This window comes from Triticum aestivum, chromosome 3A (genome assembly GCF_018294505.1).
Source record: "Triticum aestivum cultivar Chinese Spring chromosome 3A, IWGSC CS RefSeq v2.1, whole genome shotgun sequence".
Classification (NCBI taxonomy): Eukaryota; Viridiplantae; Streptophyta; class Magnoliopsida; order Poales; family Poaceae; genus Triticum; species Triticum aestivum.
Window position 1 is genome coordinate 590,018,363 of NC_057800.1, and position 26,654 is coordinate 590,045,016.

At 44.5% G+C, this 26,654-nt stretch overlaps 1 pseudogene; it reads left to right on the top strand.

Annotated features, from left to right (window-relative positions):
• The first annotated feature begins 381 nt into the window (after positions 1-381).
• Positions 382-26,654, top strand: part of LOC123057015 (putative pentatricopeptide repeat-containing protein At3g11460, mitochondrial) — a 49,406-nt pseudogene continuing 23,133 nt past the window's right edge.

Sequence of the window (26,654 nt, forward strand, 5' to 3'; positions counted from 1 at the left end):
CTTATGGTTACGTTGTATAAATGAAAACGTTTAACTATATTTCCCTCGGAAAAAACATTTATAATAATTATATAAGGGCATCTCCAACATTATCCTTCAGTGGACCGGTGGGGAACAGTCGGTGGGCACTGATGCAGGAGCCGGTCATCCAAAACTGCCCGCACATATTTCAAATCGGATCTAAATAAACTAGACAAATTATATCAAACATGACGAAATTCATTAAAATTTGGACATAATTTCTAGAGACCCTGTTGGGCCGCCAACAGGTAACCCACGACCTGGGCCCTAGGAGGGAGGCACCGTTTCGCAACTAGGCCGGGATCATCTCGTCCCCTCAAAATTTACTAAAAAAAAGCTCCTGGCTTGTGCTGGCTAAAGATGACCATGGAGCCTTCCACCTCTGTGGCGACCTCCACCGCCGCCGCCTTAGCAGGCGACGCTAATTGCACGAAGCCATGGAGCGCCCGCGTGCTCACCTTGGCGCGCCTCGCCCGGCATCGGGAGGTCCTGGCCCTGCTTCGCCACGGTGACCCCTCGCCACTGCCGCACGCCCTTGCGCTACCAGCCGCGGTAATCTCTTGCACGGCACTATCCCTGGTCTCTAGCATCGCCGAGATACAGTCACTCGGTTGCAAGTGCGGCCTGCTCCCTTCCTTCGATGCCTACCTCCTCTCCTTGCTGCTCTCCTCCTACTCCCGCCTCGGCCTCCTCCCGCGCGCCCACCAACTCCTTAATGAAATGCCCCTTGCGTCCATGCCTCCCACCACACGCCACACTGCCTTTAACTCCCTCATCTTCGGATGCGCGCTTCATGCGCTCCCGGCGGCCTGCTTCGCCCTCTTCCGCCGCATGCGGGCGGCCGGCGCCCCCTTTGATGCTGTCACACTCATGACGCTGCTCTCCGCCGCTCCTCAGAGCGTCGTGTCGCAGCTCCATGCCCTCGCGGGGAAAGCAGGGCTCGCCGCCGAGACAAACGTGGGCAACTGCCTCATATCAGCGTACGCGCGCCGCGGTGCTGGCCTTGGCCGGCAGGTGTTTGACGAGATGCCATTGACCTCCTGTGACATTGTCTCATGGAACGCCGTGTTGGAAATATGAGCAATTTATCGAATGATTTTATTAACAGAAATACTAAATAAAGCATGACTAGTATAGAAGAGATAAAACAAGTCATGTGATCTGATAGAGAGAAGGTAAATAACATCTGCATATGTGAACTGTAACCAAACATATCTACAGCAGACAGTAGATCAAGTTGCATATATGAAATAGAACTTAACATATCTAGGGCAAACACTGGAACAAGGAACTGTGGCAGGACCTCTAACAGGAAGAGCAAGAACATGTACGGGACAGCAGCACCAGCAGAAGCACTGGACTTGGGGACGGTGTCCTTGCCAGCCATGTCATCGAGAAGGTTGTCGACGTCGGCGAAGAAGTCATCATCGGGGAAGTAGTCGTCGGAGTCTGGGGTGTCCGTGACGAAGAAGTCAGTAGTCGCGCGGAGCACTCCCCAAAAACCTTATCACCCTTCTCCCGTACTGGACTCAAAGAGGTGCGGTTTTGGAGGCCTACTGTCCCGACCTGCGGTGCACGCTGCAAGCCGGGATGGGGAAGAACGTAGCATCAGTGCAGTGCTCGGGAACTTAGTGGCGAGAGGGAGATGGTCTTTCTGATGTGCCTCTCTGGAGAGGAGAAACCTCTCTTATATAGGCACAGTAGAGAGAGGCGAACAAGCTGCGACGGGAGGTGAAGCAACAGAGGGAGACGAAGCGAACAGGTAGCAGGCAGAGAGGTGCGTCGTTCGTAATCAATCTCCACTACAGCAAAAACGTTTCGGCTCCCATGTGACCGTTCATATACCCGTCGTGCGTGGCAAAAATTTAGACATCGGCTCGGCTCATTCCCACAACCAGCGGCGTGGCACGTCGTGACGAGGCGTGGCGTGGCAAGGCGGGCGGCGGAGGAGGTTCGCGCGTGGATGTCCCTCTTGTTCTCATGCTCATAGATGTGGGGAGAGAACCTCCCTTATAAAGAGGTCCAACTCCCTCTAAACTAGCACTGTGGGACTAAACTTTAGTTCCACCTCTTGCCTTGCACGAATGGGCTGTGTGGGCCTCTAGGACTAATTAGGAATTTCTGAAACTACTATTGGGCTGGCCCAAAATAGACAAAATTCCAACAATCCCCCACCAGATCCCAGAGGCGCACAAAAATTGCCTTTGGTTCCAAAAACATTTTTTTATATACCGGTACTGCAGTGGAGACTGTTAAGTTGAACTTCCACCTAGAACTCTATGCTACACTAGTAAGCAACTTGAACAGTGGACTGGACCTTGAACTGCAAGTTTTCTACAAATCTAGCTTCACATAAAGCCTTGACCAATACGTGGCTGCCGTAGGTCTTCCCCGCGGGTGGAGCTTATGTGTCATACTCCGAGACCTTTCATGAGTTTACTAGAGAGAACCCTACTCTCATAGATTGCGACGTTTAACAATCAGACTCATATAGGTGTGTTCTTCAAAAGATGTTCTGCAGGAAAACATCTCTGCTTCAATGAGCCAATTAGAACACATTAAGATATACATCAACCAGCCATGCAGATTAGGAGAGTATTGCATCTTCATGGAGTGGTATTGTTAATAGTAAGGATACTCTCCTCTCAGTTGATCAACAACTTGTCTTCCACATCTAATTCACGGGATCTCCGATCACATAGACTAGGTTACCACTGTGAACAACTCATATTGTGGGTCTCATACCATCTCCCTTGATGCATTATCTATCACATTACGTGATAGACCCTTAGTAAAAGGATCTGCCAGATTTTTAGACGTTTGGATATAATCCAATGCAATAACTCTGGGGTTTCTCATTTTCCTGACAGACTTTAACCTTCTCTGAACGTGTCTTGATGACTCCATGTTATCTTTTGAGCTGCTCACTTTCGTGATCACAGTTTGATTGTCGCAGTTCATAAGGATACCTGGTACAGGTTTCTCAACAACCGGCAAGTCATTCAAGAGATGATGAAGCCAATCCACTTCGACCGTAGCTGTATCTAGTGCTGTGAGTTCTCTTTCCACTGTTGACCTCGATAAGATGGTCTTCTTGCAAGACTTCCAAGAAACAACGCCACCTCCATGAGTGAATACATATCCGCTCGTGGCCTTTATCACATCGGCATCTAAGATCCAGTTTGAGTCACTATACCCTTCAAGCACCTTTGGGTGCCCAGTGTAGTGAATTCCATAATTCGTAGTGCCTTTCAAATAACGCAAAACTCTCTCTAGAGCTTTCCGATGCACATCTCCTGATTTTGAGACAAACCTGCTGAGTTTGCTAACAACAAAAGAGATGTCAGGTCTTGTAGCACTGGTTAAATACATAAGCGAGCCAATAATCTAAGAATATTTCAATTGGTCTCTAGCAATTCTTCGATTCTTTCGAAGCAACACACTAGCATCATATGGTGTTGGAGAAGGCTTGCAGTCACTATAGCCAAAGCGACTCAAGATCTTTTCCACATAGTGAGATTGAAGCAATGTAATCCCACCATCATCGTCTCTCAACAACTTGATGTTCAGAATGACACCAACCACTCATAAATCCTTCATCTCAAAGCAACGAGATAGGAAATCCTTGACCTCCTTAATAACCTTCAGATTTGTTTCGAAAATCAGTATGTCATCAACATACAAACAAAGGATAACTCCCTCGCCCCACCATGGCGATAGTACACACATTTATCAGCTTCGTTTATAACAAAGCCTGTAGCTGTTAAAGTTCTTTCAAACTTCTCATGCCACTATTTGGGTGTTTAATTGAGTCCATACAAAGACTTCAGCAACTTGCACACTTTTCCCTCCTGACCATCTACTACAAACCCATCTGGTTGTTCCATATATATTTCCTCATCCAACTCTCCATTTAGGAAAGCAGTCTTAACATCCATTTGATGAACGAGAAGACCATGTGAGGCCGCTAGAGAAAGTAGTACTCGAATAGTGGTCAGTCAAGCCATAGGTGAGTAAGTATCAAAGAAGTCTGCACCTTCCTTTTGGGTATAACCCTTGGCCATGAGCCGTGCCTTGTATTTTCAATAGTACCATCAGGCATAAGCCTCTTCTTGAATATCCATTTGCACCCTATAGGTTTGCACCTATCAGGACGATTAGTGATCTCCCAAGTTTCATTTGCCAAGATGGAATCCATCTCACTACGGACCGCTTCCTTCCAGTAGTCAGCATCTTCAGACGCATAGACCTCTGAAATAGAATTGGGAGTATCATCTATGAGATACACAAGAAAATCATCACCAAAGGACTTTGCAGTCCTCTGTCTCTTGCTCCTAGTAGGAACTTCATTGTTCTCCTCTACATGATTTTCAAAGTGTTCTATCGAAATCACAGGTTGAGTAATTGTAACTGGTTCCTGATTCGATGAACTAGGCATCTCCTGATTAGATGAGGTAGCCATATCCTTCTTGGGAAATATATCTTCAAAGAAAGTTGCGTCATTCGACTCCATAATCGTACCGACATGCATGTCAGGTACCTCAGATTTTACAACCAAGAATCTATAACCAATGCTATGAAAAGCATATCCTAGGAAAACACAATCCACAGTCTTTGGTCCAAGCTTGCGCTTCTTTGGAATTGGCACATTGACTTTCGCCAAACAACCCCAGGTTCATAGATAAGAGAGTTTTAACCTTTTCTTCTCCCATTCCTTGAATGGAGTTATCTCTTTGTTCTTTGTGGGAACTCGGTTTAGGACATGACATGCAATCAATATCGCCTCCCCCCACCATGCCTTGGAGAGACCCGATGTGTCTAACATGGCGTTAACCAAATCAGTTAGACTATGGTTCTTTCTTTTGTCCACCCCATTTGACTGGGCTGAATAGGGGGGGGTCCTCTCATGGATTATACCATGTTCTGCATAAAAGGAATCCAATTCATTTGAGAAATACTCTCCACCATGATCGGACCTAAGCCTCTTGATCTTTCGATCAAGTTGGTTTTCCGCTTCCACTTTATAGATCTTGAAATAGTTCAAAGCCTCATCCTTAGATTTCATAAGATACACATGGCAGTATCTAGTGGAGTCATCAATTAACGTCATAAAATATTTCTTTCAAACTTTTGTCAACACACCATTCATTTCAGAAAGATCTGAATGTATGAGTTCTAGTGGTGCAAGATTTCTTGTTTCTGCAGTCGTATGAGACTTACGAGGTTGCTTAGCTTGCACACACACACTTGACACTTAGATCCCTTGGCAGTGGTGAAACTAGGGATGAAGTTCAACTTTTCTAATCGCGACATGCAACCAAAGTTAACATGACAAAGATGTGAATGCCACACATTTGATTCACTATTATTGCAGACATGATTAACAACTTTATTGCAAACGTCTGACAAGGATAAACGAAACAGGCCTCCTGACTCATAGCCTTTACCAACAAAGGTTCCATACTTGGATATTGAAAATTTATTCGACTCAAAGACAAGCTTGTAGCCATCTCTACACAGAAGAGACCCGCTAACAAGATTTTTATTGACGGAGGGGACATAATGCACGTTCTTCAGCCGCACGATCTTCCTCGAAGTAAACTTCAGATCGACCGTGCCAACACCACGAACAAAAGCACTTGAACCGTTGCCCATCAGCATGGTGGAAGTCCCTGCGGTCTGATAATACGAGAACATGGAAATATCACTGCATACATGCACATTAGCATCCGTGTCAATTAACCAATTAGGAGAATGGCATACTGAAACAATAGTGTGAAATATACCATACCCAGCATCCTTCATGTCAGTGTCTCCAATGACAACATTAGCGCTCTTGCCGCCTTTCCCAAGATGACGCTTGTCATAGCGATTAGGACAACTAGGAGCCCAATGATCAGGATCTTCACACACATGACAAACACCTTTCTTCTTGTCATTCTTCTTCTTGAAGTTTGTGTGCTGTACAGCCTTGTTCTTCCCATCAAACTTTGCTTTACCATCAAACTTTCCCTTGTTCTTGAACTTGTGGGGCTGGAAGTTTTTCTTCTTTACCAGATTGGCACTAGAACCTCCCTCAATACCTCGAGCATGGTTGTCCTTTGCTCTCGCCTTTTCTTCCACATCAAGAGTACCAATGAGATCCGGAACGGAAAACTCCTGCCTCATGCTTCAGTAAGGTAGCAAAGTTCCTCCACGTGGGAGGAAGCTTAGTGATGATACCTCCGGCAACAAACTTGTCCGGTAGCATACAATTGAAGTGCTCAAGTTCTCTAGCAAATGACTGTATTTCATGAGCACAGAGCGCTCTTCAGTCATCCTGTAATCATAGAATTGCTCCATGATGTACAACTCAGTGCCAGCATCCGAGACCCCAAACTTGGCCTCGAGTGCGTCCCACATATCTTTTCCATTATCAATTGAGGCATAAGCATCAACTATGTTCTCACCAAGAACACTCAAGAGAGCAGCCTTAAACAGGGTATCCATTTTCTGAAAAGCTTGTTCTTGTTGAGCACCATATTCTCCTTCAGGTTTGCCAAGACTGGCGTCATAGCAACTCATGGTTTGAAACCATAAGAATGTTCTCACGCGCCACCTCTTGTAGTGGATACCCTCAAACATAGGAGGTCTCATGGAAGCAGCAAAACCACTCGGGGTAAATTGCCTATTAATAAGGTTTTTGGATTGTTGGAAATATGAGCAATTCACCGAATGATTTTATTAACAGAAATACTAGATAAAGCATGACTAGTATAGCAGAGATAAAACAAGTCATGCGATCTGATAGAGAGAAGGTAAATAACATCTGCATATGTGAACTGTAACCAAACATATCTAGAGCAGACAGTAGAGCAAGTTGCATATATGAAATAGAACTTAACATATCTAGGACAAACACTAGAACAAGGAACTGTGGCAGGACCTCTAACAGGAAGAGAAAGAACATGTACGGGACAACAACACTAGCAGAAGCACTGGACTTGGGGTCGGTGTCCTCGCCAGCCATGTCATCGAGAAGGTTGTCGATGTCGGGGAAGAAGTCGTCGGAGTTCGGGGCGTTCGTGACGAAGAAGTCAGTAGTCGCATGGAGCGCTCCCCAAAAACCTTATCACCCTTCTCCCGTACATGACTCAAAGAGGTGCGGTTTCGGCTTGGCTCATTCCCGCAACCCACGGCGCGTCTTGACGAGGCGAGGCGTGGCGAGGTGGGCGACGGAGGAGGAGCACGCGTGGATGTCCCTCTTGTTCTCATGCTCATACATGTGGGGAGAGAACCTCCCTTATAAAGAGGTCCAACTCCCTCTAAACTAGCAATGTGGGACTAAACTTTAGTTCCACTTATTTCCTTGCACGAATGGGCTGTGTGGGCCTCTAGGATTTATTAGGAATTTCTGAAATTGCTATTGGGCTGGCCCAAAATAGACAAAATTCCAGCATGCCGTGCTGTCATCCCACGCGCAGAATGGCCTCGCAGGGGACGCCCTTGATCTCTACGGCCGCATGTGTGGCCACGATGGCGGCGGCGTGGAGCCAGACGTCGTGATGCTCGTGGGCGTGCTCCCTCATGTGCCCACCTTGGAGAGTGCGATGTAGGCCTAGGTGTCGAACACTGCATGCAAGAGAGACTCCCAGGCTTCCGTGCCAACATGCAGCTCTGCAACTCTCTCATCAACTTCCATGCGTGCTGCAGAAGTTTTCCCCAGGCCCAACGGTTGTTCAACAAAATGCCCAGGAAGAGCATTGTGTCTTGGACGGCACTGATCACTGGGTACAGCATGCACGGGCATGGTGATGTTGCTGTATATCTCTTCTAGGCGATGGTGTCAGAAGGCACCCGACCAGATAATGTCGCAATGGTCGGCCTCTTGTCGACATGCAACCACGCTGGAATGTACGAGGATGGGCACAAGTACTTCTCATCAATGGAGAGTACATACCAGTTGCGACCTACACTGTTGCACTACACCTGCATGGTGGACCTCCTTGGACGGGCCGACCGTCTCAAGGAGGCGCAAGAACTCATTTCTTCAATGCCCATGTCAGCCGATGGTGTCGTGTGGGGTGCCCTTCCACTAGTAGAAAACAGGGCTTTGGTCCAGGCCAGGTAATCCCATTAGTCCCGGTTCACTCACGAACCGGGACCAATGGTGGCATATGTCTCGGTTCGTGACGCCAGGGGGCCGGCCGGGCCTCGTGGGCCATTGGTCCCGGTTCATCTAGCCCTATTGGTCCCGGTTCCATACACGAACCGAGACCAATGGGCCTCGCTCCTGGCCCACAACCATTGGTCCCGGTTTGTTGCTGGAACTGGGACCAAAGGGGGTCCTTTAGTCCCGGTTCTAGCCACGAACCAGGACCAATGAGATGCCTATATATAGTGCCCGCGCGCTCAGCTCAGCTCACTGCTCTATTTTTTGGGAGAGGTGTGTTGTGCTCTAGCTCACCTCCTATGCACATGAGGTGTTCAATGAAATGCCCGAGCCACACTACTTAAGCTTTCTCCTCTCCAAGCTCGACCTGCAAGCTCCATTTTCCTCAAGATTTGTATAGGTTTAGCGGTCCGTCCCGTCCCGTCCCCGTCTTCACCGCCGTCGATCTCGTCGCCGACACCACCGTGGTGAGCCTCTTGTTCTTATCTTCTTTGTAAAATAAAAAAATCTTACTTGTATGATTAGATAGATACTTGTCTAATTTTCTTACTTTTATTATTGTTTGTTATTATATAGTGCGATGGTTTTGGTATCCGCCCCCGTCGGCCCTCGTCCTGTCTATGATTCGGATGTGGTATATATTATCTTTTATAACTATTTGGTTCATTTATTGTTTATGACAATTATGCCGACCAATGTGACATAGATTTTATTTATCTAGGAGGTATGTGAACCGGAAATTCCAACTGACCCTATTGTCGAGAGGTTAAATTTAGTTGAAGAAGAAAACAATTACTTGAAGGAAAAAATAAAAAAATTGAGGAGGAGAATATGATATTGGAGTTGCATGTTGCGGATGTCGTCGATGTTCACAAGATCAAGATGGATGCAATGCACTTGAAGATTAGAAAGATTAGAAAATATGCCATTCATACCAAGGCTTGGTATTATTATGCCGTTGGATCAATTGTTACCTTGGTTGCGATTATGATCGCATTTGTTGTTGCATTGAAATGTTTTACATAGTTTCAATGTATGGTTTAATTAGATGCTTTGGAGAGCTATATGTTGTTCAATGAGAACTATGTATGTACTTTGGTTTTAATGTGATGATGAACTTCTATTAATTTGGTCACTTATCTATTCATGATGTTCTTTAATGGTTTTTGACACACTTAATTATATATAATGCACATAGATGAACCGACAATGGATGTACGGTGACAGACACACCTCCGAGTACATTAAGGGCGTGCATAATTTTCTCGAAGTGGCTGAGGCAAACAAGCAGAATGGTTTTATGTGTTGTCCATGCCCTATATGTGGGAATATGAAGTATTACTCTGACCAGAAAATCCTTCACACCCACCTGCTTTATAAGGGTTTCATGCCACACTATATTGTTTGGACCAAGCACGGAGAAATAGGGATTATGATGGAAGACAACGAAGAAGAAGAGGACGATGACAACTATGTGCCCCCTGAATACGGTGTTGGTGCAATGGGGGAAGCTGAAGATCAAGAGGAACTAGATGATGTGCCCAATGATGATCTCCGCCGGGTCATTGTTGATGCAAGGAGACAGTGCGAAAGTGAAAAGGAGAAGCTGAAGTTTGATCGCATGTTAGAGGATCACAAAAAAGGGTTGTACCCCAATTGCGAAGATGGCAACACAAAGCTCGGTACCGTACTGGAATTGCTGCAGTGGAAGGCAGAGAAAGTTGTGCCTGACAAAGGATTTGAGAAGCTACTAAAAATATTGAAGAAGAATCTTACAAATGATAACGAATTGCCCGACAGTACGTATGCAACAAAGAAGGTCGTATGCCCTCTAGGATTGGAGGTGCAGAAGATACATGCATGCCCTAATGACCGCATCCTCTACCGCGGTGCATACGAGGATTTGAACACATGCCCGGTATGCAGGGCATTGCGGTATAAGATCAGACGAGATGACCCTGGTGATGTTGACGGAGAGCCCCCAGGAAGAGGGTTCCTGCCAAGGTGATGTGGTATGCTCCTATAATACCACGGTTGAAATGTATGTTCAGAAACAAAGAGCATGCTAAGTTGATGCGATGGCACAGAGAGGACCGTAAGAAAGACGAGAAGTTGAGAGCACCTGCCGACGGGTCGCAGTGGAGAAAAATCGAGAGAAAGTACCGGGGTGAGTTTGCAGGTGACCCAAGAAACGTATGGTTTGGTTTAAGCGCGGATGGCATTAATCCTTTTGGGGAGCAGAGCAGCAATCACAACACCTGGCCCATGACTCTATGTATGTATAACCTTCCTCCTTGGATGTGCATGAAGCGGAAGTTCATTATGATGCCAGTTCTCATCCAAGGCCCTAAGCAACCCAGCAACGACATTGATGTGTACCTAAGGCCATTAGTTGAATAGCTTTTACCGCTGTGGAATGGAAATGGTGTACATGTGTGGGATGAGCACAAACAGGAGGAATTCGACCTGCATGTGTTGCTGTTTGTAACCATCAATGATTGGCCTGCTCTCAGTAACCTTTCAAAACAGACAAACAAGGGATACCACGCATGCACGCACTGTTTAGCTGACACCGAAAGTATATACCTGGACAAATGCAGGAAGAATGTGTACCTGGGGCATCGTCGATTTCTTCCAACCAACCATCAATGTTGAAAGAAAGGCAAGCATTTCAAAGGCGAGGCATATCACCAGAAGAAGCTCGCTACACGTACCGGTGATCACGTACTTGCTATGGTCAATGATTTACACGTAATATTTGGAAAGGGTCCCGGTGGACTATCTGTTCCGAATGACGCTGAGGGACGCGCACCCATGTGGAAGAAGAAATCTATATTTTGGGACCTACCCTACTAGAAAGACCTGGAGGTCCGCTATTCAATCGACGTGATGCACATGATGAAGAACCTTTGTGTGAACCTGCTAGGCTTCTTGGGCGTGTATGGGAAGACAAAAGATACATCAGAGGCACGGGAGGACCTGCAATGTTTGCACAAAAGACGGCAATGCCTCCAAAGCAGTATGAAGGTCCTGCCAGCTACGCTCTTACCAAAGAAGAGAAGGAAATCTTCTTTGAATGCCTGCTCAGTATGAAGGTCCCTTCTGGCTTCTCGTCGAATATAAAGGGAATAATAAATATGAACGAGAAAAAATTTCAGAACCTTAAGTCTCATGACTGCCATGTGATTATGATGCAACTGCTTCCGGTTGCATTGAGGGGGCTTCTACCGAAAAATGTTTGATTAGCCATTGTGAAGCTATGTGCATTCCTCAATGCAATCTCTCAGAAGGTGATCGATCCAGAAATCCTACCAAGGCTAAGGAGTGATGTGGCGCAATGTCTTGTCAGTTTCGAGCTGGTGTTCCCACCATCCTTCTTCAATATCATGACATACGTCCTAGTTCATCTAGTCGATGAGATTGTCATTCTGGGCCCCGTATTTCTACACAATATGTTCCCCTTTGAGAGGTTCATGGGAGTCCTAAAGAAATATGTCCGTAACCACGCTAGGCCAGAAGGAAGCATCTCCATGGGCCATCAAACAAAGGATGTCATTGGGTTTTGTGTTGACTTCATTCATGGCCTTAAGAAGATTGGTCGCCCTTAATCGCGGTATGAGGGGAGACTGATTGGAAAAGGCAAGCTTGGAGGGGACTCAATAATATGTAGGGACGGACATTCTTGGTCTCAAGCACACTACACATCTCTATAGAACTCTACCTTGGTGACCCCGTATGTCGATGAACACAAGAACAGTCTGCGCTCCAAACACCCGGAGCAGTGTGACGACTGGATTACATGTGAACACATCAGGACTTTCGGCAGTTGGTTGGAAACGCGTCTCAGAGGTGACAACACTGTTTCTGATGAGCTGTACTCATTGTCCAGGGGACCATCTTCGACTGATTGACTTACAAAGGATACGAGATAAATGGGAATACATTTTACACAATCGCCCAAGATCAAAAGAGCACCAACCAAAACAACGGTGTCCGCTTTGATGCAGCAACCAATAGGGGAAAGGACACATATTATGGTTACATAGTGGACATATGGGAACTTGACTATGAACATGATTTTAAGGTCCCTTTCTTTAAGTGCAAATGGGTCAATCTGTCAGGAGGCAGGGTACAGGTAGACCCATAGTACGGAATGACAACAGTGGATCTGAACAATCTTGGGTACACAGACGAACCAGTCGTCCTAGCCAATGATGTGGCACAGGTTTTCTATGTGAAGGACATGTCTGAAGGAAATATGCCCTAGAGGCAATAATAAAGTTATTATTTATTTCCTTATATCATGATAAATGTTTATTATTCATGCTAGAATTGTATTAACCGGAAACATAATACTTGTGTGAATACATAGACAAACAGAGTGTCACTAGTATGCCTCTACTTGACTACCTCGTTGATCAAAGATGGTTATGTTTCCTAGCCATTGACATGAGTTGTCATTTGATTAACGGAATCACATCATTAGGAGAATGGTGTGATTGACTTGACCCATTTCGTTAGCTTAGCACTCGATCGTTTAGTATTCTGCTATTGCTTTCTTCATGACTTATACATGTTCCTATGACTATGAGATTATGCAACTCCCGTTTACCGGAGGAACACTTTGTGTGCTACCAAACGTCACAACGTAACTGGGTGATTATAAAGGTGCTCTACAGGTGTCTCCTAAGGTACTTGTTGGGTTAGCGTATTTCGAGATTAGGATTTGTCACTCCGATTGTCGGAGAGGTATCTCTAAGTCCACTCGGTAATACACATCACTATAAGCCTTGCAAGCATTGCAACTAATGAGTTAGTTGCGGGATGATGTATTACGGAACGAGTAAAGAGACTTGCCAGTAACGAGATGGAACTAGGTATTAAGATACCGACAATCGAATCTCGGCAAGTAACATACCGATGACAAAGGGAACAACGTATGTTGTTATGCGGTTTGACCGATAAAGATCTTCGTAGAATATGTAGGAGCCAATATGAGAATCCAGGTTCCGCTATTGGTTATTGACCGGAGACATGTCTCGGTCATGTCTACATAGTTCTCGAACCCGTAGGGTCCACACGCTTAAAGTTCGATGACGGTTATATTATGAGTTTATGTGTTTTGATGTACCGAAGATAGTTCGGAGTCCCGAATGTGATCACGAACATGACGAGGAGTCTCGAAATGGCCGAGACATAAAGATTGATATATTGGAAGCCTATATTTGGATATCGGAAGTGTTTCGGGTGAAATCGGGATTTTACCGGAGTACCGGGGGTTACCGGAACCCCCGGGGGTTTAATGGGCCAAGATGAGCCTTAGTGGAGAAGAGGAGGGGCGGCCAGGGCAGGCCGCACGCCCCCTCCCCCTCTAGTCCGAATTGGACAAGGAGGGGGGCGGCGCCCCCCTTTCCTTCCTCTCTCCCTCCTCCTTCCCCCTTCTTCTACTCCAACTAGGAAAGGAGGGAGGTTGTAGGACTCCTCCCTGGCGCGCCTCCTCCTGGCCGGTCGCCTCTCCCCCCCTTGCTCCTTTATATACGGGGGTAGGGGCACCTCTAGACACAACAATTTATCCCTTGGATCTCTTAGCCGTGTGCGGTGCCCCCTCCACCATAGTCCACCTCGATAATATCATAGCGGTGCTTAGGCGAAGCCCTGCATCGGTAGAACATCATCATCGTCACCATGCCGTCGTGCTGACAGAACTCTCCCTCAAAGCTCGGCTAGAGCGGAGTTCGAGGGACATCATCGAGCTGAACGTGTGCTGAACTCGGAGGTGTCATACGGTCGGTACTTGATCGGTCGGATCGTGAAGATGTACGACTACACCAACCGCGTTGTGCTAACGCTTCCACTTTCGGTCTACGAGGGTACATGGACAACACTCTCCCCTCTCGTTGCTATGCATCACCATGATCCTGTGTGTGCGTAGGAATTTTTTTGAAATTGCTACGTTACCCAACAGTGGCATCCGAGCCTGGTTTTATGCATAGATGTTATATGCACGAGTAGAACACAAGTGAGTTGTGGGTGATATAAGTCATACTGCTTACTAGCATGTCAGACTTTGGTTCGGCGGTATTGTTGGATGAAGCGGCCCGGACCGACATTACGCGTACGCTTACATGAGACTGGTTCTACCGACGTGCTTTGCACATAGGTGGCTGGCGGGTGTCAGTTTCTCCAACTTTAGTTGAACCGAGTGTGGCTACGCCCGGTCCTTGAGAAGGTTAAAACAACACTAACTTCACAAACTATCATTGTGGTTTTGCTGCTTTGGTAAGAACGGTTCTTGCTCAGCCTGTAGCAGCCACGTAAAACTTGCAACAACAAAGTAGAGGACGTCTAACTTGTTTTTGCAGGGCATGTTGTGATGTGATATGGTCAAGGCATGATGCTATATTTTATTGTATGAGATGATCATGTTTTGTAACTGAGTTATCGGCAACTGGCAGGAGCCATATGGTTGTCGCTTTATTGTATGCAATGCAAACGCCCTGTAATGCTTTACTTTATCACTAAGCGGTAGCGATAGTCGTAGAAGCATAAGTTGAGACGACAACGATGCTACGATGGAGATCAAGGTGTCGCGCCAATGATGATGGTGATCATGATGGTGCTTCGGAGATGGAGATCACAAGCACAAGATGATGATGGCCATATCGTATCACTTATATTGATTGCATGTGATGTTTATCTTTTATGCATGTTATCTTGCTTTGATTGACGGTAGCATTATAAGATGATCTCTCACTAAATTATCAAGGTACAAGTGTTCTCCCTGAGTATGCACCATTGCGAAAGTTCTTCATGCTGAGACACCACGTGATGATCGGGTGTGATAGGCTCTACGTTCAAATACAACTGGTGCAAAACAGTTGCACACACGGAATACTCAGGTTAAACTTGACGAGCCTAGCATATGCAGATATGGCCTCGGAACACTGAGACCTAAAGGTCGAGCATGAATCATATAGTAGATATGGTCAACAGAGTGATGTTCACCATTGAAACTATTGCATCTCACGTGATGATCGAACATGGTTTAGTTGATTTGGATCACGTGATCACTTGGAGGATTAGAGGGATGTCTATCTAAGTGGGAGTTCTTAAGTAATATGATTAATTGAACTTAAACCTATCATGAACTTAGTACCTGATAGTATTTTTCTTGTCTATGTTGATTGTAGATATATGGCCCGTGATGTTGTTCCATTGAATTTTAATGCGTTCCTTGAGAAAGCAAAGTTGAAAGATGATGGTAGCAATTACACGGACTGGGTCCGTAACTTGAGGATTATCCTCATTGCTGCATAAAAGAATTACATCCTGGAAGCACCGCTAGGTGCCAGACCTGCTGTAGGAGCAACACCAGATGTTATGAATGTCTGGCAGAGCAAAGCTGATGACTACTCGATAGTTCAGTGTGCCATGCTTTACGGCTTAGAACCGGGACTTCAATGACGTTTTGAACGTCATGGAGTGCATCTAGTTATTGCCGTAACCCTCTCAACTTTTTGGCACATGCTATGTGGGTGAAATGATGATACCATGCCAAATTTCAACCTTTTCAGAGTTCATTTGTAGTGCTTTTCATTTTCAGGGTCATATAGCTCAAAAAAAATCAGTAAATGCATGAAAAATAACAAATGAAGTCAGAAAGGGTTGAAAATTGATGATGTGACTTTGGATGGTGCATTTTGAACACACAAAAAGTCTGGAGTTCAAATAAGTTCAAAAAAATGAAATCCCTTTGTAACAGACGAGTTTTTGTCCGAAACCCTCATACTTCGAGAGAGATTGTCTGTTTTGTACACGAAGTGCATCCAGTTGTTGTCTTAACCCTTTCAACTTTTTAGCACATGCTATGTGGGTGAAATGATGATATCATGCCAATTTTCAACCTCTTCGAAGTTCATTTGAAGTGTTTTTCAATTTCAGGGTCACTTAGCTAAAAAAAAATCAGTAAATGCATGAAAAATAACAGATGAAGTCAGAAAGGGTTGAAAATTGATGATGTGGCTTTGAATGGTTCATTTTGAACACACAAAAAGTCTGGAGTTCAAATAAGTTCAAAAAATTGAAATCCCTTTGTAATAGATGAGTTTTCGTCCGAAACCCTAATACCTTGAAAGAGATTGTCCATTTTGTACACGAAGTGCATCCAGTTGTTGTTGTGACCCTCTCAACTTTTTAGCACATGCTATGTGGGTGAAATGATAAAATCATGCCAATTTTCAACCTCTTCAAAGTTCATTTGAAGCGCTTTTCAATTTCAGGCTCATTTAGCTCAAAGAATGAACTAATATAAAAAAATGAACTAGAAAACTTTTATGAAACTCTAATAGCAAAAGTAATAAACTAAAGGAATGAACTAGAAAACTTTAATGAAACTCTAATAGAAAAAGTAATGAACTAGAGAACTTTAATGAAACTCTAATAGCAAAAGGAATCAACTAAAAAGCTTTTATAAACCTCTAGTATTATTGAAACTAAAATTATATAGAATTTATGCAACTGAAATTATCAAAGTATTTTCTGTTCAAAACATTAAAAGCAAAAGGAATTTTCATAAAGAACTTTTTTTGTTAGAAAATTTAATAGCAAAAAGAATTATCATAAAGATTTTTTTGTTAGAAACTAAAATAACAAAATCTGTTTTTGAATATAATGATAAAACACAATAATATTAAATAGCAGGAAAAAGAATTACTCCAAAATCTATTTTTATAGTAGAGTTAATCACAAACTAGTGATTCACACAAATTTCAAAGAATTAAGATTTAAACTATTCAAATTTGAAAACTAATGGTACTAACAGAAAGTTTATAACTTTTTTGGCCTAAAAGCAAAAAGAATTAAAAAATTAAGCAAAAAAAAAGAAAATAAATAATGAAAAAAACAAAACAAAAATACTGGAAAAAATTAAAAAAATGCCACCTACTGGCTACACAGCCTGCATACGACTAGATACCCATCTGTAGATGGGCCAGGATGTAGGCTTGCAGGCCCAATAGGCCCAAGATGGCAGTGACAAGGGTAAGCAAGTACTGCCTGTATATTAGAGAGGAGCTCAGCACCTGTGCCACAACGCACCTTATAAACAGCTGCTGAGCTCTCTCAGCTAGTGAGGTAGGACTAAACTCCCACCACACCACTGTTGTGCCACCCATTCGCCCCGGTTGGTGGCACCAACCAGGACCAATACCCACCTTTGGTCCTGGTTGGTGGCACGAACCGGGACAAATACTCACCTTTGGTGCCGGTTCGTCCACCAACCGGGACCAAAGGTCTCTGCTTCCCGCCCTTTGGGCTGCTGAAAAGAGACCTTTGGTCCCGGTTGGTGGCATGAACTGGGACCAAAGGTGAGCATTCGTCCCGGTTCGTGCCACGAACCGGGACCAATGCTCTGGGTATATAAGCAAACACTTGTGAAAATTTTCATTATCACCTTGCAATTGCTCCCGATGATGCCGACGACATTGACGCCGCCAGGCTGCCCCAACGCCGTCCGCCGCCCCTGCTGTCACCGTCGCATGTGCCCCGTCGTCGCCGTCGCCATTGCCGACGTCGTCCCCGAGCCGGCGCGCCCCTGCCCCCGACCCTGCTGCCCCGCCCCTGAGCGCGCCGATCGACCGACCGCGCCCCTGCACTGGCCAGCCCCCACCGTCGCCGTCGCCGTGCCCTCGCCAGCCGCCGCCACCCCAGCTATGATGAATTTTTTGTGATGATTTCTTTATGTGATGATTTTTTGTTCATATATATATAATGTGATGATTTTTTTGTTTTTATATATAATTTATATATGTATGTATGGATGTATATATATATATGTGTGTGTGTGGTTAGTGGAGAGGAAAAAGGAAATAAGGAAAAAGAAGAAAAGAGGAAGAAGGAAGAAGGAGGAAGAAGAAGAAGAAGAAAAAGAAGGAGAGGAAAAAGGCAAGAAGGAAGAAGAAGAAAAAGAAGGAGAGGAAAAAGAAGAGGAGAGGAAAAAGGAAATAAGGAAAAAGAAGAAAAGAGGAAGAAGAAGAAAAAGAAGGGGAGGAAAAAGGAAGAAGGAAGAAGAAGAAAAAGAAGGAGAGGAAAAAGGAAGATGGAAGAAGGAAGAAGAAGAAAAGAGGAAGAAGGAAGAAGGAAGAAGAAAAAAATAAGAAGAGGGGGGTTGATATATATACCCCCTCCCTGATAACTTCGACATGAGGGGGGGTCGATATATATACCCCCTCCCGGATAACTTCAACATGAGGGGGGGTCAATATACCCCCTCCCTGATAACTTCGACATGAGGGGGGAGAAAAGGAGAAAAAAATTAAGAAGAGGAAGAAGAAGAAAAAAAAAGGAGAAGAAGAAGGAATAGAGGAGAAGAAGAAAAATATATAGTCTATTTTTTCTTCTTCTCCTCTATTCCTTCTTCTTCTCCTTTTTTTTCTTCTTCTCCTCTTTTTTCTTGTTCTTCCTCTTCTTAATTTTTATCGGGAACGAGGGTGTCGAGGATCATCGAGCGGTCGAGGGTCGGGAACTAGGGTAGAGGGTCGAGGGTCACTGAGCGGTTGAGGGTCACCGAGGGTTTGAGGGGCGAGGGTTGGGAACTAGGGTCGAGGGTCACCAAGGGGTCGAGGGTCGCCGAGGGTTCGAGGTTCGAGGGTCGAGGGTTGCCGAGGGGTCGAGAGGCTGCCTTGTGTCAAAGTATTGAAGAAAAAGATAAACATCGCTGAAACATCGAGCCTTGTAAGGATTTAGATAGATCTTCGTGATTACATAGTTGAAACAGGTTGGAACCCCGGGAAAAAGATAAAATGAAACAAATGAAACCGAGAATTTGAAGGGCCTCCGGAAAAAAGAATTAATCATTAGGATGAAACAAGAATAAGAATTATGACATATTTCTTATTCTCGTAGAAAGGATTAAGATAGATATAGCATAAACTTGGAAAGGTCTTCAATGAACCACCGGTAGAATTTGAAAGAACGGGAGTATGATAACGTAAGAAGAGGAATCTTGAATGAAACACCGTAAGACTTAAAAATGAACGAAGAGAAGATAAAGAAAACACCGGGAAGAATTAGCAAATGAATGAAGATGCTTGAGAGAATTTAGATATATGAGAACGAAGAGATGACGAGCTGATTAGAGAACACTTGAACGATGCACCGGTAAGATTAGGAGGACGAGAGCTAAAAGCTGGGAATAAACAAGTCTTCTGAAATGATGGGCTCCGGATAATCGAACTGAAAATACCCTTGAATATATCCTGATGGGTGAAAAAAAAGATTCTCACAATCTAAAATAATTATGAGAGGATGGCAACAGGCTAGCACCATGAATCCTGAAGAGAATGGAGCAAGATTAAAGAGAAACTCTTCTTCGGTCTCCAAAAGATGAGAATGACAACGAGAAACACCACCAAGAATTATTGAGGCACCGGAATAGAGAAGAATATAAAAGTTGAATCAACAATGAAATGAATTTGAAAGATCTTGGAGAAAGACATTTGACTGATTACAATTCATTCTTACGTCAAACTTCAAAAAGAATTTGAGGATAGCTCCGGGAAAATAGAAGAGTCAGTTAAGATCCTGGAAACAGACCTGTGGGTTAGGGCCCACTCAAAAGATACATCGTTGAACGATTTGAAAGAGAGGTTGCACCAGTTGAATTAAAAGGCTTGAATGAGATAAACATCCTCAAAATAGGATTAACGGAACTTGAATGACAAGACGATCCTTCTGAGATATCTTCGGCACTCCGGAACAATTGAATAGCGAGAGGTGAATGATTAAGAATTGCACCGGCATGAGAAAACATTGAAACGAGGAAAGGATATGATCAACAAAGCTTGACTTGAAACCACCGGAGATGAAAAATGAGTGAGGAATGACGAACTAGAAGAGCATCTTCATGTGAACCACCGGGTGGAACATTCAAATAAAAGAATCAAGAGACTTCACAAGAATAAAAGGATGCTTGATTAAGAAATCCGAGTCCTTGAGAAAAAAGGGTGGGTGGGCGGGAAAACAAAGGCAACTTGGAGACGGATGAAACAAACACCATTGAGAAGAAGTGATACTTGATCTTGCTGATGTTGAAAGGATCGGATCCACTTGAAGAGAAACAAGCCGGTGAAAAGGATTGACATGACAAACTTGATGATCAAGAAGGATTGGTATCCACATATAAATATGAGAACACCGTTTAGGAAAGGTATGGAATCAACATTTGACTTCGAAGCAACTCGAATACCACAACTCAAAACAAAGGATTGGCTTGCAAAATAAGCCGGAACAAACATATGATAGAGATTTCGTCTGAAGTTTTCGTGGTGGGGCCTACACGGGCTCGATCGTACAGCACCATCATGTGCAAGGCAGTGCACATGACATACGAAGCGTCCCCGAGTCGGCATAGCCAAGGACTCTTTAAGACACAACGAGACCACTGTAAAACCGACCGTGAATAGGCGGACCACTAGACGTCGAACCCCAATTTCATATAATACATCTGTCGGAAAGATATCCTACGAGCTACTTGATTCCCACCTATGAAACTCCCGAACCTTTCCGGTTATGCAATCGGGTATTGGGGATACAGGGGAAGCATAATATCTCACCCAAACTAGCGAATCCTACATCCAGCTGTATCCATCCTTCAACACATAACCAAGAAACCTTCGGAAATCGTCTACCTCAACCTTCGAAAAGCATCCATTATACAAGTTATGGCAATACTCCCGAACTCCCGCCCCAATACTGGGTGGCGTCGAGGTTATCTCACCAACGAACTGCATAAAAGAGATTTTCGATGTCGGTGTACTAAACTCAGGTATTCCAGAACTGCAATGATAAAATTATGATGACAACACCTCAGAGCTCAACTCCCCGGGACACTTCCACTAAACCCCTGACAGGAGGCACCAAGACAATGTTCTCATCATAAAACCATCAGAACGATTCCAAGATACCCGCGTGATCCTAAAATTTTTTTTAGTGAAATTTGAGAAGAGAAGAGTCAAAACTCTACGTCAGAATGCCTTACCAGAGCGATGAGGAGACTGGGAAGTAAAAAGAATTCCTAAACTCTCTGATATATAATTCCTAAATGACTCAAAACATTTTTTTTCTAGACACAACTCGGCCGCTAATAACGATCAAGCAATGGGGCTCCTAAGGTCAGGGAAGGCTCTGATTACCAACTTGTAACGCCCTCGATGCGGCTATATCTCCCACGTGTCGAAGCACGACTTAGAGGCATAACCGCATTGAAAGCAATGCCGCAAGTGAGGTAATCTTCACACAACCCATGTAATAAAATAGGGGAAGAAGTTACATAGTTGGCTTACAATCGCCACTTCACACAATTACAACAATAAAGCATTACATCATCCAAATACAATCAAGGTCCGACTACGGAACCAAAATAAAAGAAGAACCCCAAATGCGACACGGTCCCTGATCGACCCCAACTGGGCTCCACTACTGATCAACTAGAGCAAAACCACACAAAGGACAAGATCTTCATCGAGCTCCTCCTGAGCTTGGTTGCGTCATCTGCACGGTCTAATCGGCAACTGCAAGCTGGTTTTGGAAGTATCTGTGAGTCACGGGGACTCAGCAATCTCGCACCCTCGCGATCAAGACTATTTAAGCTTATGGGTAAGGTAAAGGTATGAGGTGGAGCTGCAGCAAGCGACTAGCATATATGGTGGCTAACATATGCAAAAGAGAGCGAGAAGAGAAGGCAAAGCACGATCGATAAACTATGATCAAGAAGTGATCCTAGAACAACCTACGTCAAACATAACTCCAACACCGTGTTCACTTCCCGGACTCCGCCGGAAAGAGACCATCACGGTTACACACGCAGTTGATTCATTTTAATTAATGTCAAGTTTAGGTTTTCTACAACCGGACATTAACAAATTCCCATCTGCCCATAACCGCGGGCACGGCTTTCGAAAGTTCAAATCCCTGCAGGGGTGTCCCAACTTAGCCCATCACAAGCTCTCACGGTCAACGAAGGAATAGACCTCCTCCCGAGACATTCCGATCAGACTCGGTATCCCAGTACTACAAGATATCCTCGACAATGGTAAAACAAGTCCAGCAAGACCACCTGCTGTGCCGACAAATCCCAATAGGAGCTGCACATATCTCGTTCTCAGGGCACACCGGATAAGCTAAGCGTACAGGAGCCGACGTAACCCAAGTTGCCAAGGGATGGCCCTGCACGATGCTCTGGGTTGGACCAACACTCAGAGGAGCACTGGCCCGGGGGTTTAAAATAAAGATGACCCTTGGGCTGGCCTAACCCAAGGGGAAAAGAGGCTAGGTGGCAAATGGTAAAACCAATGTTGGGCCTTGCTGGAGGAGTTTTATTCAAAGCGAACTGTCAAGGGGTTCCCATTATAACCCAACCGCGCAAGGAACGCAAAATCCGGGAACATAACACCGATATGACGGAAACTAGGGTGGCAAGAGTGGAACAAAACACCAGGCATAAGGCCGAGCCTTCCATCCTTTACCAAGTATATAGATGCATTAATTAAATAAGATATATTGTGATATCCCAACAAAATATCCATGTTCCAAACATGGAACAAGCTCCAATCTTCACCTGCAACTAACAACGCTATAAGAGGGGCTGAGCAAAGCGGTAACATAGCCAAACAATGGTTTGCTAGGACAAGGTGGGTTAGAGGCTTGGTTCAACAATATGGGAGGCATGATAAGCAAGTGGTAGGTATCGCAGCATAGGCATAGCAAAAGAGCGAGCAACTAGCAAGCAAAGATAGAAGTGATTTCGAGGGTATGATCATCTTGCCTGAGATCCCGCAAGGAAGAAGAATGAGTCCATGAAGAAGACAAACAGACGTAGTCGAACGGGTCCTCACAAACACGACGTTATCGGAACCAACCCGAAGAAGCAACACCGGAAAGAAGCAAACAACATAGTAAACAACCACCACATAAGCATGGAACGATGCGCAAACAAGTATGATGCATGTCCGGTTTAATGAGGCATGGGATGGCAAAGTGCACAAACAATACTACAAATTAAGTGGAGCTCAATATGCAACTCCGTTGCATATTGACGGAACACCACGACAAGTTATTTAGTTCGATCTCGTTTATGTACCCAACAATATTAAATGTTGTTAAACATGGAAAGAGGGTGAAGTAAAGTAAAACTACCTATCTAGTCAAGGTTAAATGAGGCCGAAAACAACGAACAACATTTTCCGACCACTTATAAAATACTATTTCGGACATGCCGCGGGCGCGTGCAAGTGTGGTTGGGCTCAGAATGGACAACAGAGAGAACTCGGAGAACCCGGACGAATGCAAGTTTTGAAAACGTGATGATGCAATGCACATGATGACATGACAAGATGCAACACGCAAGCAAATGACATGGAAACGACAGCGAATAACTGGACAACACCTGGCACATCAGTCTCGGGGCGTCACAACACCACTCTCCAAGAAGTAACAAATGGTGTGTTGATGATGAACTCCTTGCTCTTGTGCTTCAAATGATAGTCTCCCCAACACTCAACTCTCTCTCACAGGATATGGATTTGGTGAAAAGAGGATTTGAGTGGAAAGCAACTTGGGGAAGGCTAGAGATCAAGATTCATATGGTAGGAATGGAATATCTTGGCCTCAACATAAGTGTAGGTGGTTCTCTCTCAGAAAATGCAAGTTGGAAGTGTAGGTTCGTTCTGATGGCTCTCTCCATGAATGAAGAGGAGGTGGAGGGGTATTTATAGCCTCCACACAAAATCTAACCGTTACACACAACTTGCCAAACTCGGTGGGACCGAATTGATAAACTCGGTCGGACCGATTCAACAAATCTAGCGACCATTAGGATTTTTGGTGGGACCGACATGCAACTCGGTAGGACCGATATGGTTAGGGTTAGGGCATAACGTAATCTCAGTGAGACCGATTACACAAACTCGGTGAGAACGATTTTGGTAATAAGCTAACCAGAGAGTTGGTTAGGTAAACTCGGTGGGACCGATTCGCTCATTTCGGTGAGACCGAAATGTTACAAAAGGGAAACAGAGAGTTTACATTGCAATCTCGGTGGGACCGGTCGCTCATCTCAGTGAGACCGAAATGTTACGAAGGGAAACAGAGAGATTACAATCCCATCTCGGTGAGACCGAGATCCCTATCGGTGAGACCGATTTGCCTAGGGTTTGTGGCAGTGGCTATGACATCTGAACTCGGTGGCGCCAGATAGAAAGAATCGGTGGGGCCGAGTTTGACTTTTGGTTTAGGTCATATGTGGATGTGAGAAAGTAGTTGAGGGCTTTGGAGCATATCACTAAGCACTTTGAGCAAGAGCCTCATTAAGCAACACCTCATCCCTCCTTGATAGTATTGGCTTTTCCTATAGACTCAATGTGATCTTGGATCACTAAAATAGAAAATGTAGAGTCTTGAGCTTTGAGCTTGAGCCAATCCTTTTGTTCTTAGCATTTTGAGGGGTCCACTTTTCTCACCCATGCCATGCCAATCATTGAGCTTTCCTGAAATATTAATCTTGAAATAGAATTAGCTCAATGAGCTATATGTTGTTAGGAATTACCAAAACCACCTAGGGATAGTTGCACTTTCAATCTCCCCCTTTTTGGTAATTGATGACAACATATAGATCAAAGCTTCGACAGATGATAATGAGAGTGAAAGACATTGTCGCTTTGAGAAGTATGTGAAAAGCAAGAGCTCCCCCTAAATTTGTGCACAGTTTAAGATTTGCTTTGGACTGCAAATGCACAATGAGTTAGGATCATGGGTTACTCTTCCATGTCACATACATCTTGTTGGAGCGCTCAAAATGATAATAATTAAATACATGCACTCATCACCAAGCAAAGTGAATGATCATATGGGAATATAAAAGGATAATGTCATCCAACAAGCATTAAGGTAGCATATGATCAAACACATGATCATCCAAGTATCACACAAAAGCATAAAGTATCTCAAACAAGCAAATAACAAAGTTCAACCACCAAAAACAAGAGAGATAACAAAGGGCAACACTCTCTCTCGAAGCCTATGATCTATACATTTTCTCCCCCTTTGGCAACAAGTTACCAAAAAGTTCATAAAAATGCATAGTGCTAGATCGACTCTCAGGCTTGGTCTTCAGGTGGTGGTGTAGATAAAACTCCAAGGACGAAGGCATTAGTTGAAGTAGCTGGAGCTGGTGCAGTGGTTGCTAGAGCTGGTGGCACTGAAGCTGTAGCTGGTGCAGATGAAGTTACTCTGGTGTCTGTAACAGGCATTGCAGCAGACCTTTGTCCTCTGGGCACTCTAGCAAAAGCATCAGTGGTAGTCTTGCCCTTCTTCTGCTGCACTTCATCCTGAAGTTGCTCAACAACTGACTGTATCTCAGTGACCTTCACATCTAAATCATAGAACTTATGCTCCATGATCCTCTCCAAGCTCTCCTGGTTTTGAGTCAGGGTGGCCAATCCCTTCTCAATCCTCAGAGTGGAGGCAATCAAGTAGCCAAGCTGATCTTGCTTTCTCTTCAAAAGATACTGAGATGCCTCATCCATGGTTGGCATCTTTGCAGCCTTTTCAGTCCTTGCCTTCTCCCTCTTTGCTTGTGCTTGCACAGAAGATGGTTCATTTTCATCCATGACCATAGTGTTTTCCTCAAAGTCTGGGTAGATGGGCATATGTTCCTTGTCCAAGAGATATGTGCCAGTGCCCATCTTGGAGTTGATTAGCTACTGGATCTGTGGGACATACCCACAACTTCTCTTTTGATCTGCAGCTGTTCTCTTTATGGTTTTCACAATTAGGCTCATGACTTTGAACTTTTGTGGGACATCAAATATGTGCAGCAAGTTGATGGAATGTCCTCTGATCATTCTGTGATCTCCTGACTTTGGCAATAGAGTGTGCCTGAGGATCCAGTTGATTGTAGGCAGGCCTGACAGCAAGTGTTTCACAGAACCAAATTGGTGAGTCTCAAGATCTGCATCAGGAATCTCCTTGTACATGCTAGCCATGGAGTTGTGATCTTTCTTTTTCTTGGCATAAACATCCAAGTCATCTTCTTGTTCTTCTGGGGCATTGATCAACTGAGCCCATTCTTCAACTGTTGACGGGTACCTAGTACCTTTAGACATCCAGACAATTTTCCATCTGGGTAGAAATGAGCTGTGGAGTAGAACTGCATAATAAGCTCATCATTCCACTTTGTGAGCTTCTGAGCCACAAACTTATCAACTCCACATGCCTTGAAATTATCATAGACTCCAGGATAGTGTTCTTCATTTTCCTTGATGTACTCCCAGTCAACCCATCTCATGTCACACACTATGGGCTTCTTGTCAAGCAGAATTGTCTCATAGAAGTCCTTCTATTCCTTAGTGTGAAATCTATAGTCCACAGCGGTCCTTCTCTTGGTAGCATATGGATCAGACTCTCTCCATAGTCTCAATCCTGAATC